Below are 16,493 nucleotides of genomic sequence, written 5' to 3'. Positions count from 1 at the left end.
TACCCTTGAGATGTAAGCCCCTGGAGCCAGATACCAGCAAAGAAGCTCTGCCCAACTTCGGATGGGGCTGGGCGAAGTGAGGAGAGCGGTACCTGGTTTGATGCAGGGCCTTATGGAGCACATGCTTCCTGCTACTGGCATTGGGAGCCCAAGAAGTGGTGCGGCAGTAACACCCTTCTCTGACGTGCAATAAATTCAGGGACTTGTGGGGAGCCTGTGGTGCTGTGTGTGTAACTATACTGCACACACAGTGCCTGCCACAGAAGAGGCTGTCTTAGTCTGTTCAGGCTGCTATAACGTACTACAGACTGAATGGCTTAAGCAACAAACATTTATTTCTCACAGTTCTGGAGGCTGAGAAGCCCAAGATCAAGGCACCAGCTGATTCACTGTCTGGGGAGAACCTGCTTCCGGTTCATAGACAGCTATTTTCTCAGAGTCCTCAAATGGCAAGAGAGGGGAGAAAGCCCACTGGGGTCTCTTTTCTAAGGACACTCTTGTATAATCCCATACTGAGGGCTGCACCCTAGTACCTAATGACCTAACTGCCCCCCAAAGGCCCCACCTCTTAATACTATCCCCTTGGAGATTAGGTTTCGATATATGAATTGGGTGGGTGGGGGGGACACAGACATTTAGTCTATAGCAGAGTTGCTCAATAAATGGTGGCTATTAATACTCCATACTTGTCACTGAGTATTCTGGCTTTCCGCCTTCTAAGCACATGGTAAGATTATACTTCCTGATCCTCAGCAGTTGGGCAGACACACATGACCAGTTCTGGCCAATGAGCTATATGAGCAGAAAGGCTGTGTGTCACTGTTAGGCCAAGCGTTTAATGGCTGTGAGAAGACCCTCCAGGGCTCCCTCTGCCACAGCGACAGCAGAGTCCCATGGGCCTGGGTCTCAGGGAGAATAAGGGTGAGACCGAGCAGGGTCCCAGTCCACATATAGGGACATGTAGGAGAAGGAAGGAAAAGACCTGGTCTTAAGTCACAGATATTTTAGGGTTATTTTCCTGCTCCCTATTTATTCTACTAACATTAGTATAAAGGGAGCAAAAAAGAAACTAATGAAAAATACCAAATCAAATGTCACTTAATAGTCTCTCTTCTGCCTTTAAGATAATATTAGCTACTCTGTATACTGATTGCTTACCATGTGCCAGGAGTTGTACTGGTATCTTAACACATTGTGCTCCAGTAGTTTTACTGCTAGCTTTATCCAGTGGCCGGATCAGTTTCTATTGAATGAAGTATCATACTTTAAAAAGATATTAGCTTGTAAAAACATGTAATAAACAACTTCAAAATGCAATGGGCACTTAATTTTAAGGTGTGCCTTTAACATTTATGTAAAACACTGTGTAATATGAAAACATGAGAATGCTCCAGCTCCACCTGCAATGTGTTAATATACATAATGTCTGTACCCTCCCCGCCCTGGTGTCCTAGCCCCTACCTGTCTCCCCTGTCCATGCCCCACCCCCCACGCCCACCTTGCTCCACCCCAGACTGCTGCTACCCTTTGTCCCCAACTGGGCACCAGTCAAAGGGTCATTAGTCATCAAAGCTGGTCCTAATGCCCTGCTTGGCCTTGCTGCTTTTCTGGGCCTGAGGCTGAAACACAACTGAAGCCTGGGTGTTAACTCTAGGGGAGTGTTCCTGCAAAGGCTTGTATGGGAGTCTTCTGAAGCTATTCTCTGGCCCCCCTGTTCCTCCTTCAAGGGGATCTACCACATGACCAGCAATATGCAAGGGAGGACCTTGGGGCAAGGTCCCACCCTACAATTGTCTGTTGCCAGGCACCTGGGGCTTTCCACCCTGGTGACATTCTGTACCTGGCCGACTGTCCTTGTTCTGCTCCTGCTTGTCGAACTGCCTACTACAGATCCTGTGAGCAAATCAGTCCCAGAAGAGGACCTCTCATCCCCCACGGGTGCCTATGAGGATTTGCACTCCTCCATATGTGTCCCTGTGGTTGAGGGAGTTTGGAATTAAATAGGGCATTTCTAAAATGCTATCACAGGTCAAGAGAGAGACCACGGACATAAGGAAAAAGTGTTATGTCTTAGTATCTTTTTTAAAAATGTTTTTATTGCTTTTTAGAGAGAGAGGAAGGGAGAGGGATAGAGAGATAGAAACATCGATGAGAGAAACATCATCAAGCAGCTACCTACTGCATACTACCTACTGGGGATTGAGCCTGCAACCTGTGCATGTGCCCCAACAGGGGTTAAACCAGTGACCTCTTGGTTCATGAGTCAATGATCAACCACTGAGTCATATTTGCCAGGCATGCCTTAACGACACTTTTCCTGCTGTTTGAGCAAAAGCCATACTTTCATTTTTCACTGAACCCAGCAAATTATGTAGCCCATCCTGCATACCCAAACCACCACAAATTTCACCAGTCAAAAATTATCTCTAGCCCTGGCTGGTGTGGCTCAAAGGTAAGAGTGTCAGCGCCACGCACCAAAGGGTCTCAGGTTGGATTCCCAGTCAAGGGCAGGTACTTGGGTTGCAGATTCATTTCTGGCCCCAGTGGGCAACCAATACATATGACTCTCACATAAATATTTCTCTCTATCTCTTTTTCTCCTTTCTTATCTCCCTCCCTCCCATACACTCTCTCTAAAAGTCAATGGAAAAAATATCCTTGGGTGAGAATTAACAAAACAAAAAAATTACATCTGATCTTCCTATGCTTATTAACCAGGCCTAAAGGGTTGATTCCGATTAGAACGCTTCATATGCTAACGAGTCACCCCCAGGGTGTCAAAGGGAATTAATCTGTTGGTACTCACATTCTTTTCAAAACCAAACCAATACAATACAAGGAAGGAAACACAGAGGGTCTTGAGAGTAAAGTTGAAGGGGGAAGTCTTATGTCCTTCTGGGCTGCCAGAAATAAATACCATAGGCTGGGTGGCTTAACAAGATTTATCCCTAGTAGCTCTGGAGGCTGGGGAGTCAAGATCAAAACTAGGCATATTCCATGTCCAGGGAGGATTGGGTTTCTGGCTCATAGACAGCTGTCTTGCACCCACACATAGTGGAAGGGGGTGGAGGCGAGGGACCTCTCTCAGGCCTCTTTTATAATGCACTAACCCCATTCCTGAGGGCTCCCCCTCATGACCTAATCACCTCCCAAAGGCCCCCCTCCTATTACTATCACCTTGGACATTAGGATTTCAACACATAAATTTTGGGGGGTCAAAACTTCCGGTCTATAGCAGGGGTGCTACTTTCACTAAGGAGGTCAGTGAAAACCTCTCTGAATTATAAACACAGTGAGGTGCCCAGGCCAGAGAGATTGAACTTTCTTGCAAAATAATTTTCTGCAGAACACACTGCCCCCTATTTCACTCCTTATTTTGTGGAAATGGTTCCAGTTTTGTGGAAACACACGGGTATGTTTGTAAAGCTGGAAAAAGGTTTGAAAGGACACACCTCCGATAAGGGATGATTATATGGGGAGTGGCAGGATTTACTTCGTATTTTTTAAACTTCTTCATAGTTTAAATTTTTAATAATGACAGCAGTAAAGTCCAGTGGCTTTGGAGCCCACCTGGATTCTGAGAAGACTCAACTCTTGTATAAATGAAGCAGCAAGGAGCAGGCTTGGACACTGTATAATTTGGGTCAAATACTTTGTCTATAATTTTCTCTTACATAAAATGAAGATGACATAAAGGCCTACTTTATAGAGTGTATGTGAAGATTAAATGAGTTAATCCATATTAAAGACTTAAAACCATGCCTTATACATGGTAAGTACCCATAAATGTCCGTGATTATTATTTGTGGTAAGGCATGTAGGAACCCATGGTTCAGAGGTCCCTGGGAAGGGGTGGGATATCCTGGGTCCTCCTAGAGCAGTGGTTCTCAACCTTCCTACTGCCACGACCCTTTCATATAGTTCCTCATGTTGTGGTGACCCCCAACCATAAAATTATTTTCGTTGCTACTTCATCACTGTAATTTTGCTACTGTTATGAATCGTAATGTAAATATCTGATATGCAGGATGTATTTTCATTGTTACAAATTGAACATAATTAAAGCATAGTGATCAATCACAAAAACAATATGCAATTATATATGTGTTTTCCGATGGTCTTAGGCGACCCCTGTGAAAGGGTCATTTGACCCCCAAAGGGGTCACGACCCACAGGTTGAGAACCGCTGTCCTAGAGGAAAAAACCATGAACATCTTTGAGGTTCAAAGTCATAGGCACCTATTTAGGCCTGGAGTGGCCATAACCAGAGCTGTGGGCTGGGAGAAACAGTGAGATTATCATCAGTTTGACCCTGAGGGTCCACAGAACCAGGCCCAGGGCAGCGTGGGTATCAAACAAGGCCATTCTGCCCTGCCCTGGCTCTAATGGAGATGGACATTTCACCTCCAGGAGCTCAATAATCTCACTAGAGGGCTGTAACCTGACTACCTGCTGCTGGCCTGCAGTGCCCACAGCTGAGTGGACCACTGGCAAGGGAGAAGGGAGGATTCCTCCTTCCCCCAAACCCCAAGGAAACCAGCAAGACCAGAGATAGCAACTTGCCCCTCAGCCTGCACCAGGCCCTGCGATAGACAGTGGGCTGCCCAGGACCACAGACTCCCTATTTCCTGCCGTGACACCAGAGGCAATGTGTACGGACCCCTTGGGTTCTTGGACTTATCAGTAGAAAGGGGCCCTGGGAAGAGGAATACAGGCTTCCTCCCAACATAGGACTATGGGGATGGGACACTTGAGTGTATTCCAGCGGTTCTCAACCTGTGGGTCTCGACCCCTCTGGGGGTCAAACGACCCTTTCACAGGGTCGCCTATCTGCATATCAGATATTTACATTACGATTCATAACAGTAGCAACATTACAGTTATGAAGTAGCAACGAAAATAATTTTATGGTTGGGTCACAACATGAGGAACTGTATTTAAAGGGCCAGAAGGTTGAGAACCACTGGTGTATTCATTTGTATCATTACCTTGGATGATGGGGGCCTCACTTTGGGGGCCTCAAACTGTAAAGCAGAAGGCCCCAATTTCACAAGTCAGAGCATGACTATCTTACTTTAGGCTTTTCAGAGCTAGAACACATGGCTTCAGATCATGAATTTTTCCCCAATTTCATAAGTCAATTACACATCATGTCTATTCATTCCTTCTTTTCTACCCAGACAATCTGATCCATGATTGCCTTCTCACTATTATGCGCTCACACCAAAACACACACACACACACACACACACACACACACACAAATTGACTGTGAAGAGACACTTTAAAGACGTAGCTCGCTTATAAAGAGGGGGAAATGCATTCAACACCCATCTCCTGGGACTCAGAGGCAGGTGCCAGATGTGCTGTGGAGCTGCGGTGCCAGTTCTAACAGGAGCACATCTCTCGCCCCACAAAGTACCACACACAAGTCTTTAATCAGGAGGCCTCATCATCCACAAGGAGGTCCGTGCCTTTCTGGGCACCTGTGACTACGGAACCTCTGTTCACAATGAATGCCTTTCTGTGGAGGGAAGTGACGCCTTGCAGGGGGCTTGCCTGCCAGCAGCAGCCAGGAAGCCCTGTGTGCTTGCAGGCTGTCTCCTCCCAGCACTCACACGTGGGGGCGGGGCTTCAAGAGGACCACAGTCTAGTGACCCACGCCCTCCCACTGGCCAGCACTGAGGGCTCTGACTCATCGGGCAGTCTCTGCACCCCAGTACCAGGTATGGTGCTGGCAAAGGGATGTAAGAGCAAGCAATGACATCACCTTCTTTCCCCTCATCAAACTTAGAGTCTAGTTGAATCACAGACACTTCAAATAAGGCACTTCAGGAGCTTGTATGACCCTCTTCCCACAGTACAACACTGTCACTGGAGGGCAGCTGCCCCTGGCCACGAGGCAGCACATGTTCATGCCAGTGGGATGGGAGCAGAAGCGATGCAGGATGCCTCCACGTCAGGACAATAAGGGACAGATGTGCCTGTCAGCTACTGTCCCCCTCCTGCCCAGGAGGATGGCAGAGCCACAATATGGAAAGAGCCTGGGGCCTTGGTCACCCTGGAGAGAACACTCTAACAGTCAGGGCAACTGCACTGATGCTTAGATGAGGGAGAAGGAAGATTCTGTTGCATTAGCCACTGAAATGCTGGGATTTGCCTCAGCAGCTGGCATTTTCCTAACTAACCCAGTGCTGCCATTGGAGGAAGCAAAGGGTGCTGTGGAGTCCCCCGCAGAGGCACCTCTAGGACCAGTCCCCGGAGGGATTAATTTCTGGGCTATACCCTGAAATATAGGGTGGACAAAAGTGGGTTTACAGCTGTATGTGAAACACGGAGTTTATTCTTGTTTTATTTATTAATCATTGTATTCTTTCCTGAATGAACAACTGTAAACCTACTTTTGTCCTGCCCCACATAAGTAGGCGTAGGCCAGCCTAATGGATAAAGGGTAAAAATAGCTTCCCAAGAAGTTTGAAAAGCAGGTGCCTGGGCCTGGGGAAAGAAAGAGAATATGGAAGTTCAAGGAACTGAAGAGTGTGGACCACTGAGAGCAGCGGAGGGGAGGGGAGGGGAAGGGAGGGAAGGGAAAGGAAGGAAGGGGAGGACTGGGAGGGAAGAAGGAGAAGAGGGGAGGGGAGGGCTGTAGAGATCAGCTGAGCATCTGGTTAGCCACACTACAAGCCTGCAGCTTTATCCTGAAGGGCCCGGGAAGCTATGGATGAGTTTTCACCAGGGTGACACAATGAGATTTATGTTTTAGAAAGATCACAGGGTCTGTACTGTGGAGAATGAATTGGAGTGTTCTTGGAAAGACAAATGTTCATTATTTCCCCTTTCTGCCAAAAGTGTACTAGGGCGACGATGCTGCTGAGGAAATGTGAGTGGCCCACTGCTGGAGCCTGGAGAGGTTCCCAAACCCACTGAGGCCTCGGGAGTTTTGAGAGGCAGGTGCCGCGCTGCAGGAGGACAGCATTGGCGATCTTTGTTTACAATGGATCAGGAAGCCAGATGAACACCAGGGGCCTCACCAGAGGCCTGCATGTGGGAGGGAGCCTGAATAAATACCTCCCTGATGGCTCTGGGCCCCAGCCAGGCTCATAGGCACCGCTCTGGGTCCTCAGCACACAGAGGGGAATTTGCTCTTCCTGCCCGCTTACCAGACCTGGGGCCATGAAAGGCAACAGGGTAAAGAGCTAAACTGCATGTGCTGGGAGAGGACTGTCCCCACCTGAGAAAAACCTGAGACCCAACAGCACCATGACTCTGCCCACCACCCCTTGTAACACATCACACAGGCCAGATACCTTCCTTCCTTGAAGGGTTCTCCTTTGAGAGCTCCAAACACAAAAAGGGAGCCAGAGCGCTTCCCCAGGCCCTGAGCTCTCTGCAAATGCCTTCAACTGCTCATCCTTTCACTAAAGCTCCTGGAAGGACACACACATTTAACTTCTGCAGGGCTCAGCTGAGAAGCAAGTGTTTATAGAGGATTCCTCTAGACAACCTAAACCTTGGTCAAACCAGTAATGCATAGAGAACGTAGAATACATCCCTGTGATCATGTCGAGGGTTTTTGCTGGATTCTGCTGGTGTTCGGTGTGGCAGGCCCATACTGAAGGATGTGACAAGACTCGGCCCTGAGGAGTCTGTTCTTTTCTTCCAGGAAGGTGCTACTGAGGACTCAGCTCTGGGAATTCCACAGGGGTCCTCTTTATGGGAGAAATTTCTCTCTGGGAAGTTCCAGGAACTATTGTGCTATTTCTAATCAACTGACCTGTGACTCATGAGACCAATTATTTTCTCCCCTTTGAGCTGACTGCTAGACAGCCAGGGACAAATTTGGGGTCCACGCCTGACAAGACTCAGAGCCTCCGGAGCACATTTTGTACTCCCAGTTTGTTATTTTTTCTCACCTTTATTTTCCATTTGCCCTAATTTCCTCACTTTGCTCATCTTTGTCTTACCTTGTTGTATTGCATATGTTTTTGCAACCCACCTTAAACCTTTTTTGTGGGAGTGAAAAGAAACAGAATTATTAGCTAATTTTTGTCATCATTATTGTAAAGCAGCTACTAATGATTAAAATATAATGCTCTTGAGCAGAACCTGGCTTCTGGGGAGCCAGGGAGAAGGGAAGAGAATAATGACAGGTGGCATAGGTTAACATCAACAGAAAGGAGCTTTGAAAGTCTTTCTAATTCTGTTCAATGCAGAATGCTAGCACATAGAAAAGGATGCTTATCTGTAGAAATTTTATAAAAGATCAATGATTGTTAAAAGAAGTCAAATAGGTGTCTACCATTGGTGATCTTGGGGCCTGTTCACTGAGCAGTCTTCAACAGTTTTCTATTTTGAGCCAAATTCTTGTCTTTCTCTATATGTTCCAGCTGCTGGTTATTCTAAACTAGAGCCTGGTGCATGGGATTCATGCACTGGTCGGGGGTGTGGCCTGTGGGATCAACCTGCTGTGGGAGCACCGCTCATCCTGGTCAGCTGAGTGCTGCTCCCACTGTGGGAGCACACTGACCACCAGGGGGCAGCTCCTGCATTGAGCGGAGCTCAGCCATCATAGCGACTGGGTGAGTGGTTGTTCTGGTCGTTCAGTTTGGTTGCTGGGCTTTTATTAAATAGGATAACAACTTTGTTGTATTTTACATTCTTTGGGAATCTTTTCAATGACCTGAATTATATATGTGTATATTTCTCAGTATGTTCTCATCAATTTCTATATTTATTTATAGACTATACAGTCATACATTAGCACAAAGATAGTTTTGTAATGGAATATATAGTCTTCCTTAGAAACTAGGAACTTTGTTATTCACCTTGGCTACACCCTACCTAGATTCAAGATAGAGAGGTTGTGCCCTGTATCCACAATCCTAATCTCTTTTTTCCCCTACCCAAATAAAGCATCACACAGAAAGCCATTTTCTGGCATATCACCCCCAACCCTCAGTGTTCCAAAACCATGCATCAATCACTCCCCTGAATACTTGCTAAATTTTAGCCATAAACTCTTAGTTCTTCCAAGGTCATGTGAATTTCTGATAAACTTGGTGCTTTCTGTGTTCTTCTTCTCCTATTTTTCTGCACAAGTTTCTCAACAGATTGACAAACCTATTTATGAATAGGATGGAAAAGATAAGTCTTTACTATTTTCCCAGAAAATGCACTTTTACAGCTTTCTATCTTTCCTCCAGGAATGTTTGAGGCTATTTGGGAGGATATTGACAAGAAGATAATATAATTCTATAGTTTCCACTCATAGTCTTACAGGAAATGCCAACCTCCTGCCTCCATCCTTCTAGAGAAGCCGTGGAACATGTATTAATTTCTTAGTGCAGCTATAACAAATTACCACAAACTTAGTGGCTTAAAGCAACACAAGTTGCCCTGACTGGTTTGGCTCAGTGGATAGAGCATCGGCCTGCGGACTGAGGCGTCCCAGGTTCGATTCCAGTCAAGGGCATGTACCTTGGTTGTGGGCACATCACCAATGGGAGGTGTGCGGGAGGCAGCTGATCAATGTCTCTCTCTCATTGATGTTTCTAACTCTCTATTCCTCTCCCTCCCTCTCTGTGAAAAATCAATAAAATATATTTTTTTAAAAAACACAAGTTTATTAGTTTATTATCTTACAGTGCTAGAGATGAGACACCTGACATGGGTTTCAATGGGCTGCATTCCTTAGAGGCTCTAGGGGAGAAACCATTTCCTTGCCTTTTGCCAGTCTCCAGAGCCCACTCACAGTCCTTGGCTTATGGCCCCTCCCTCCATCTTCAAAGCCAGCAAATCAGCCCAAGTCTTGCTCATGCTGCCATCTCTCTGACCTCCTCTCCCACCTCCCTCTCCTACTGTAAAGGACCCATATAATTATATTGCTCATTTTCCCTGATTATCTCCATGTATACATGAGCTATACATGTTGGTTAATAAGCATGTTTGTTTTTCTCTTGTTAACTTATCTCTTATTACAGGGGTCCCAGCCAAGAACTCAGAGGGTAGAGGAAAAATTAACCCTATAGTTATCCTAACAAAATATTGCCTATCTTGTTTGGTGCTTGGCCCATATCTGAACTAGAAGTATCCTCCTCAATAACAGCACAAAAAGAAGGAAAATAATAGCAGTATCATTTAAGGACACTATTGGCAGGACACTCAAGCTGGAGTTTCTCTGACACACTTCCCAAGCTGTCAGATTCTACTCTTAAAATATTTATGAAAGTTCACTGCAATATGGCAAGGAACAAATATTAATCTTCATATTCTTATATTACTAAAAATGAGCTTTGGAACTCCCTACAAAATATTCTTTGCTTATTAACAGAATGCAGATGATGAACTTAGTCATAATTGATAATCATAATTGATGATGTACCAAAGATTCAGGGAAAAACCTTTCAGTTAGGTGGCTCACTATAAAATGCTGACAAATGTCAAGGAACCCTTAGAGTTTCAAAACATTGACAATAGTCTGTGCTTGGGATCTCGAATACAATTCCATATTAAAGTGCAGTTAAAATTTTTATTTATTTATTTATTTTTACTGCTTGGCTAACAACCATTAGAATGGTTGGTGCTCTGGCACAGTGGTATGTATACACAATAAGAATCTAAAAAATATTTGTTGAATGATAGAATGATCTTCATGACACCTTATATCCAGAACAAGTCTATTATTGCAAAGGAACCACCCCAAAACAAAAAAATTGCCTTGTTGCATGACTCCAGCACTGGCCATGAGAACACCAAAGTACTGATACTGAGCCAATAGTTCAATCCATTGCAACCCAAACTTCTGCTCAAAGCAACATGCCTCTTCCTGTTGGCTTAGGCTTAAATGATCGGACCAACCATATGGAATATTAATTTCACATGCAAATGAGGCATTAGTAATCGTTGAATAGTGTGAGCTGTGAGTCACTAATTATTTATCAAACACAAGATTAAGAGACAGCTTAGATCAAAAGTCCTGTTGTAAGGTATTTTACTTCAATAAAAACTTCTCTAATTTTCTAAATAAAAGAGAATGAATTAGTCAGTTATGACATGACCTTCACTGCCTAAGGAACTGAGCTGTCCTGGAAACTGCTGTCCAGGGTGCCTGCTTCAAGCCTCAGGCTGCCAGGGCACCTCAGGGGGCAACAAACAAGAGAGAAGGAGCTGGCGGCTCTTGCCGAAGGACACAGACAGCATCGTGAGAACGCTCACACACACCTGCTGGGCCACATCTATACCTGAGCATGTCTCAAGTTCATGAATAGGCAGGACATCCACGTTCACACGAACAGGCCAATCAGAAGCCTGGCCAGGGTCGAAGACTAAGGTGACTACACCAAAGTGGGGCCCCACAGGGACAGGAATAGGACCCTGGAGCTGGTAAGGAAACACGCATCTAAAAATGGGACCCATATTGCCCTAGTTCATTTCACTCAGTGGATAGAGCATTGGGTCCTCAGGTTCAATTCTGGTCAAAGGCACGGACCTCAGGTGCAGGCTTCATCCGTGGCCCAGGTTGGGGTGCATGCAGGAGGCAACTAATCAATATTTCTCTCACATCTCACATCGATGTTTTCTCTGTCTCCCTCCCTTTCACTCTCTCTAAAAATCAATGGAAAAATATCCTTGGGTGATGGTTAACAAAAATAATTTTTAAATTAGAAATGGAAACCATATTTTACCATCTTCTCTGCATTTCATGTGTTGATTTAATACTGTTTTGTTTTTTCATAATTTCCCAATATGACCAGGAACAGCAGCCTCCTCCCGTCCATGCATGATGACCATGTGTCGACTCTGCCTGGCTTTCATCACGTCTGCCCTGACCTGGCTATTTGTGTAGCTTGACCTTTTCTTCCCACAAGCTGGTGAAGCTAATGCATTAAGGAACTAGCAAAATTCACGAACACTGCAAGTCAGAGTCATTCTTTTTTGAGAAGGCAACACATTTCAGAAACATCACTCGTAATTATGAAGCTATTATAAAAACGTTTTAAGAATGTGGAAGTACATTAAATCTACTCAAGGGAACAGGCACATGACATGGCCTAATATCATCTCTTGGAATAAACTTAATGTGTCAAAAGTTGCTTCATTTAAAAAAATTTAAATGTCCTAAAATGGTGTAAGGCATTTAAAAATTAAATGTCTATATTTAGGAGATGAGCAGATACCTGTTCAGGGCCGCCTTAGTGACTAATACAAATTGTCACATAAGCACTTGAGCCTCGATGAGAGAGGAGAAAAAAATGAACAAAATATGCTTTTTCATATAGACGCATCACATAAGCTGTAATGGCCAAGTATGAAATCTTAGGTGATTTTGTCTACCTCCAATTCCATATATCAAATTGCTTTCTATGCTACATGGGTAGGAAGCATATACAAATAAAATAAAGGCCTAGAAAAATGGGAATTTCATTCTGGATCTCTCTAAAACATTAGTAACAATAGTGAAGACGGTTTATGAATCCTGACCACGTTTTCTATATATGACTACATTTAACACTCTAAATAATCTTTCAAAGCAAGGATTATTATTATCCCTAAATTATAAATGAGGAAATCTCCTTTCTTCCAGAGGTTCACCCAAAAATCCCACAATTTTAACAAAAATTGTCTGTTAATATCCGCACACAGAATTACCTAGGTCTGGGCTCTATGGTGTCCACTCGAAATGGTACACAGAAAACTGCAGGCTTGGCTCAGTCCTAACCTGAATTTGTTTGGGTTCTTCTGGAACTCAGAGCAACTCAATCCCAGTTGTGAAATCTCTTCTGTAGGCATTCAGACACATACATTATTTCATCTTCTCAAAAATGAATAAATATCATTGTAACAATTCAAAGTTTCCCATCCAAAACTATCAGCAGTTTAGCATGTTTCTATCTAGGCTGTTTTTGACATACTTTTGTTTTTTACAAAATTGGTTTTATGCTACACATCATGTTGTGAAATATGGTTCTTGCACTTTATCGCATATGTGTATAAATCTACCTTATTCTTGTGATGGCCTAGAATTCCACTGAATGAGTGGAACTCTTATTATTTAACCAGTTTCTTAACTGCTTAACATTTAAATTGCCTACAGTTTTTTTTTGCTGTTATAAATGTGTTGCAGTAAACATCCTTGCATGCTGCCATGAGTAGTTCTGTGTATAGATACACAGCACTGCTACTGCAGAAAACTGCTAGTGGTTTAAAGAGTTAGGAACTTAAACATCTGATAGACATTGTCAAAGTGCTCTCCAAACCAGCGGTCTCCAACCAGTGGTCCGTGAATCCAAAGGACTTTCTTAAGCAGTGTCTTTTCTCAGCATGTGTCCCTCTCCCACTTTGCAGGGGATGGTGTTTAGAGGACATCTCCCAGCCTTTGCCCTTCTTCTCTGACCTCTTCACTTTTCCTGGTCTACTCTCCACTTCTGTCTACATCTACCTCACCATCCTTTCACTGCCCTGTTTAACTGACTATAACATGACACAAAAGCATATTTTAAATCTTAACGTACTATGAAAGTTTTCTGTTTCCTCTTGTTAAATAAATAATTGGGCAGTTTTATTTTTTCATATGTCTCCCTAAAAAATAGTAACAAAGCATAAAAAAATTACTTTAATGTGGCCCTTGATTCCAATGACCCATGGCCAGGGAAAATGCCCCTCCGGCACCCCCTACACACAACTCTGGTGTGCAACATGTCAAAATTCATCCATATAGGAAGTTTCAAATTCAGTTCAGTATCAAATATTATTTCTGGTACATGATGCTAGAACATGTAAATATCTAACTTTTCAGGTTTTAATTAGATGTTCAGTGTTAGTAATTAGGATAAGATACAGGCAATCATGATCACAGAAAGCCCTTGCAAGAATTCCTTTTTTCCAAGAAATCTTTTGAATAGCAGAACAATGATCAGGGAGAAGCTGCTTGGCTTTCATTTCTGCATAACCAACCTCTCCAAGGACACCTGTCTCATATGCTTGTCTCCCTTCAGGAGTCAGTAAACTGCCCCTGGGCAAACACACAGAGGGAAGGTCAAGGACTTAGAAAACCATGGAAAACAAATTTTGGGGACTTTCAGTTTATGTGTCCGGAAAGAAACAAAAATTTGATTTTCTACTCCTAAGATAAACAATACAGAGAGAAATACAAAGAGTTAACTTTGATGGGGAAACAGGAAAAAAATCTATATGGTGTGTAAGGCAAACAGCAAAGTGAAAGGATAAATTCTAATAAATAGAAAAGATGAGATTTCCCTGAAAGACATATATAAGATGGGGCAAGTATAGGTTTACAGTTGTTCATACGGAAAATACTACAATAATTAATACATAATACAAGAATGAACTCTGTGTTTTACATACTCACAACTATAAACCTACTTGTGCCCTACCCTCTACCCCGCTAGAATAAGAGAGGGAGAAATTACATATGCCTGTGTGTTAGGGGAAGGAGGCTGTTTATGTTCATTGAAAAAGTCTAAAAGGATATGCATCCAAATGCTAATATTGGTTATCTCTGGAGGTTGGGATTACAGGCAGTTGTTTTATTCTGCTTGTCTGGACTTCCTAATGTTTCTTCAGTAAACACAAAAAACGTGTGCAAAGCTAAAAATATAAATGTTTGTAAAAAAACTCAAGACATTTGAAAGTTTTGCAAAATATATCTAAGGGCTCTGTCAAACTCCAAATACCTGACATTTGACTTGGTAAATTTTGTAAGCCGCCAAATTCCCACACTTGAACAAGTGAAAGACTGTTCACAGAGGTGACACAATGAAATAGAAAAACCCCAGAAATACTAGGTAAAGATAGTTAAACAATTTGGTTGCAGGTATTAAGCAATTCAATATTTATATATAATGGTTAATAAGAAATGGCATTTACTATCAAGGACTTGTTTCCAAAATAGTTTAGGAGCCTAGAAGAGTGAACACTTTCAAAGGGATTCAAACCAACAGGTAGTCCAAACGGAATTTATTCACAAACAGTCCTGGATCGGTTACGTAAGCCATAGCTACTAGCGTGCCTTGCCAAAGAAAGGACAGACTTACTCAGATGCCAAGGAATGTTCAGAGTTTGCACCTTAAATCTACTGCAATTTCATGGCGACGCATTGCAGCATTAAGCATAATAGCAAAAGCCTGGAAACAGCCCAAATGATCATCATCAAGACACTGGCTGAATAAACCGTGGTGTCTGCACAGTGGAGTGAGTGCCATGCCACTGAAACAAAAGAATGGGCGCTATCTCAACCACATGGCACAATCAACAGGATGTATTGTTACCTTTTAGTGAGAAAGGGGGAAGGAAGAAATATAAAATGTACTTGTTTGCTTATATTTGAAAAAAAGAAAGGATAATCCAAAAACTAAAAGAAAATTGTTTTTAATGATTACCTATGGAGGGAAGGAGATAAGGTAGAGGGAATGGGGATAGCAGATGTGCAGTTTTGACTTTAGAACCCTACAAACCTACTTAAATATTACCTACTTAAATATTAAATTTAAAAAATATATTTATTGCATCTTGATTGAAGTTTAATTTGGCTAACAAAATCTTTCATTTCTACTGAGCTGGAACTTCATAAATAGAAATAATAAATCTTTCTAGTTTCATTATCCTCTAAAGTGAATGTTTGCCTGTTCGATCTGGAAAGCCAAATTTTATGTTTTCCACACATTTTTCTTTTTCTTTCCTACCTGCTGTTCCGTGCTACAGATAAACAATTTCAGGATGGAAAAGAAATAAGTTGGATTTGGTTGGTTGTTTTTATTAATTATTATTATAAAGACGACCTTTTCAGAATAGTTTTAGGTTCACAGCAAAATTGGGTGGAAGGTCGGAAGAATTCCCACATAGCCCTCAAATATACATAGCCTTCCCATTATCAACATCCTCCATAAGGGATACACTCATGTAGGTTGATAAACCTACATAGACACATCATTATTACCCAAATCCCATAGGTTCACTCCTGGTGTTGTACATTCTGTGGGTTTGGACTAGTTAGCAATAACATGCACCTATTTTTATAGTATTTTCACTGCCCTAAAGACCTATTCATCTTACCCACCCACTCTCCCCACCAACCCCTGACAACCATTGATGGTTTTGCTATTTCCATAGTTTTGCCTTTTCTAGAAAGTCATATACTTGGAATCATCCAGCATGTATGTAGCCTTTTCAGAGTGGCTTCTTTTACTTAGTAAAAAGCATTTAAGATTCCCCGTGTCTTTTCAAGTGGTTTTTAATATGTCAGTATAGCCCATAAAAGAAAAACTTTTCTTACTCTTTCAGACCTTTGTCCTGGTGTTTCAAAATAAGCATAGTCGCCAGCGACATACACGAGGCCGAGACACGTCGAAGATGTAGGCAATCTTCAAAGGGCAGTTACTACGTAAACTAGAGCCACTTGCTGCTGCTTCTCTTCTCGTGGCTGGGCCTGCGGGCCCTGGGTCCTGCTGACACACCAGCCGGCGGCTGCCATCACC

At 43.1% G+C, this 16,493-nt stretch overlaps 1 pseudogene; it reads left to right on the top strand.

Moving 5' to 3' along the window:
* Positions 1-16,493, top strand: part of LOC102770719 — a 36,986-nt pseudogene that overhangs the window by 19,225 nt on the left and 1,268 nt on the right.

The sequence above is a fragment of the Myotis davidii genome, unplaced genomic scaffold (genome assembly GCF_000327345.1).
Source record: "Myotis davidii unplaced genomic scaffold, ASM32734v1 scaffold111, whole genome shotgun sequence".
NCBI lineage: Eukaryota > Metazoa > Chordata > Mammalia > Chiroptera > Vespertilionidae > Myotis > Myotis davidii.
Note: the sequence above shows the minus strand (reverse complement) of the source record. Positions and strands in the feature narration are given on the sequence as shown.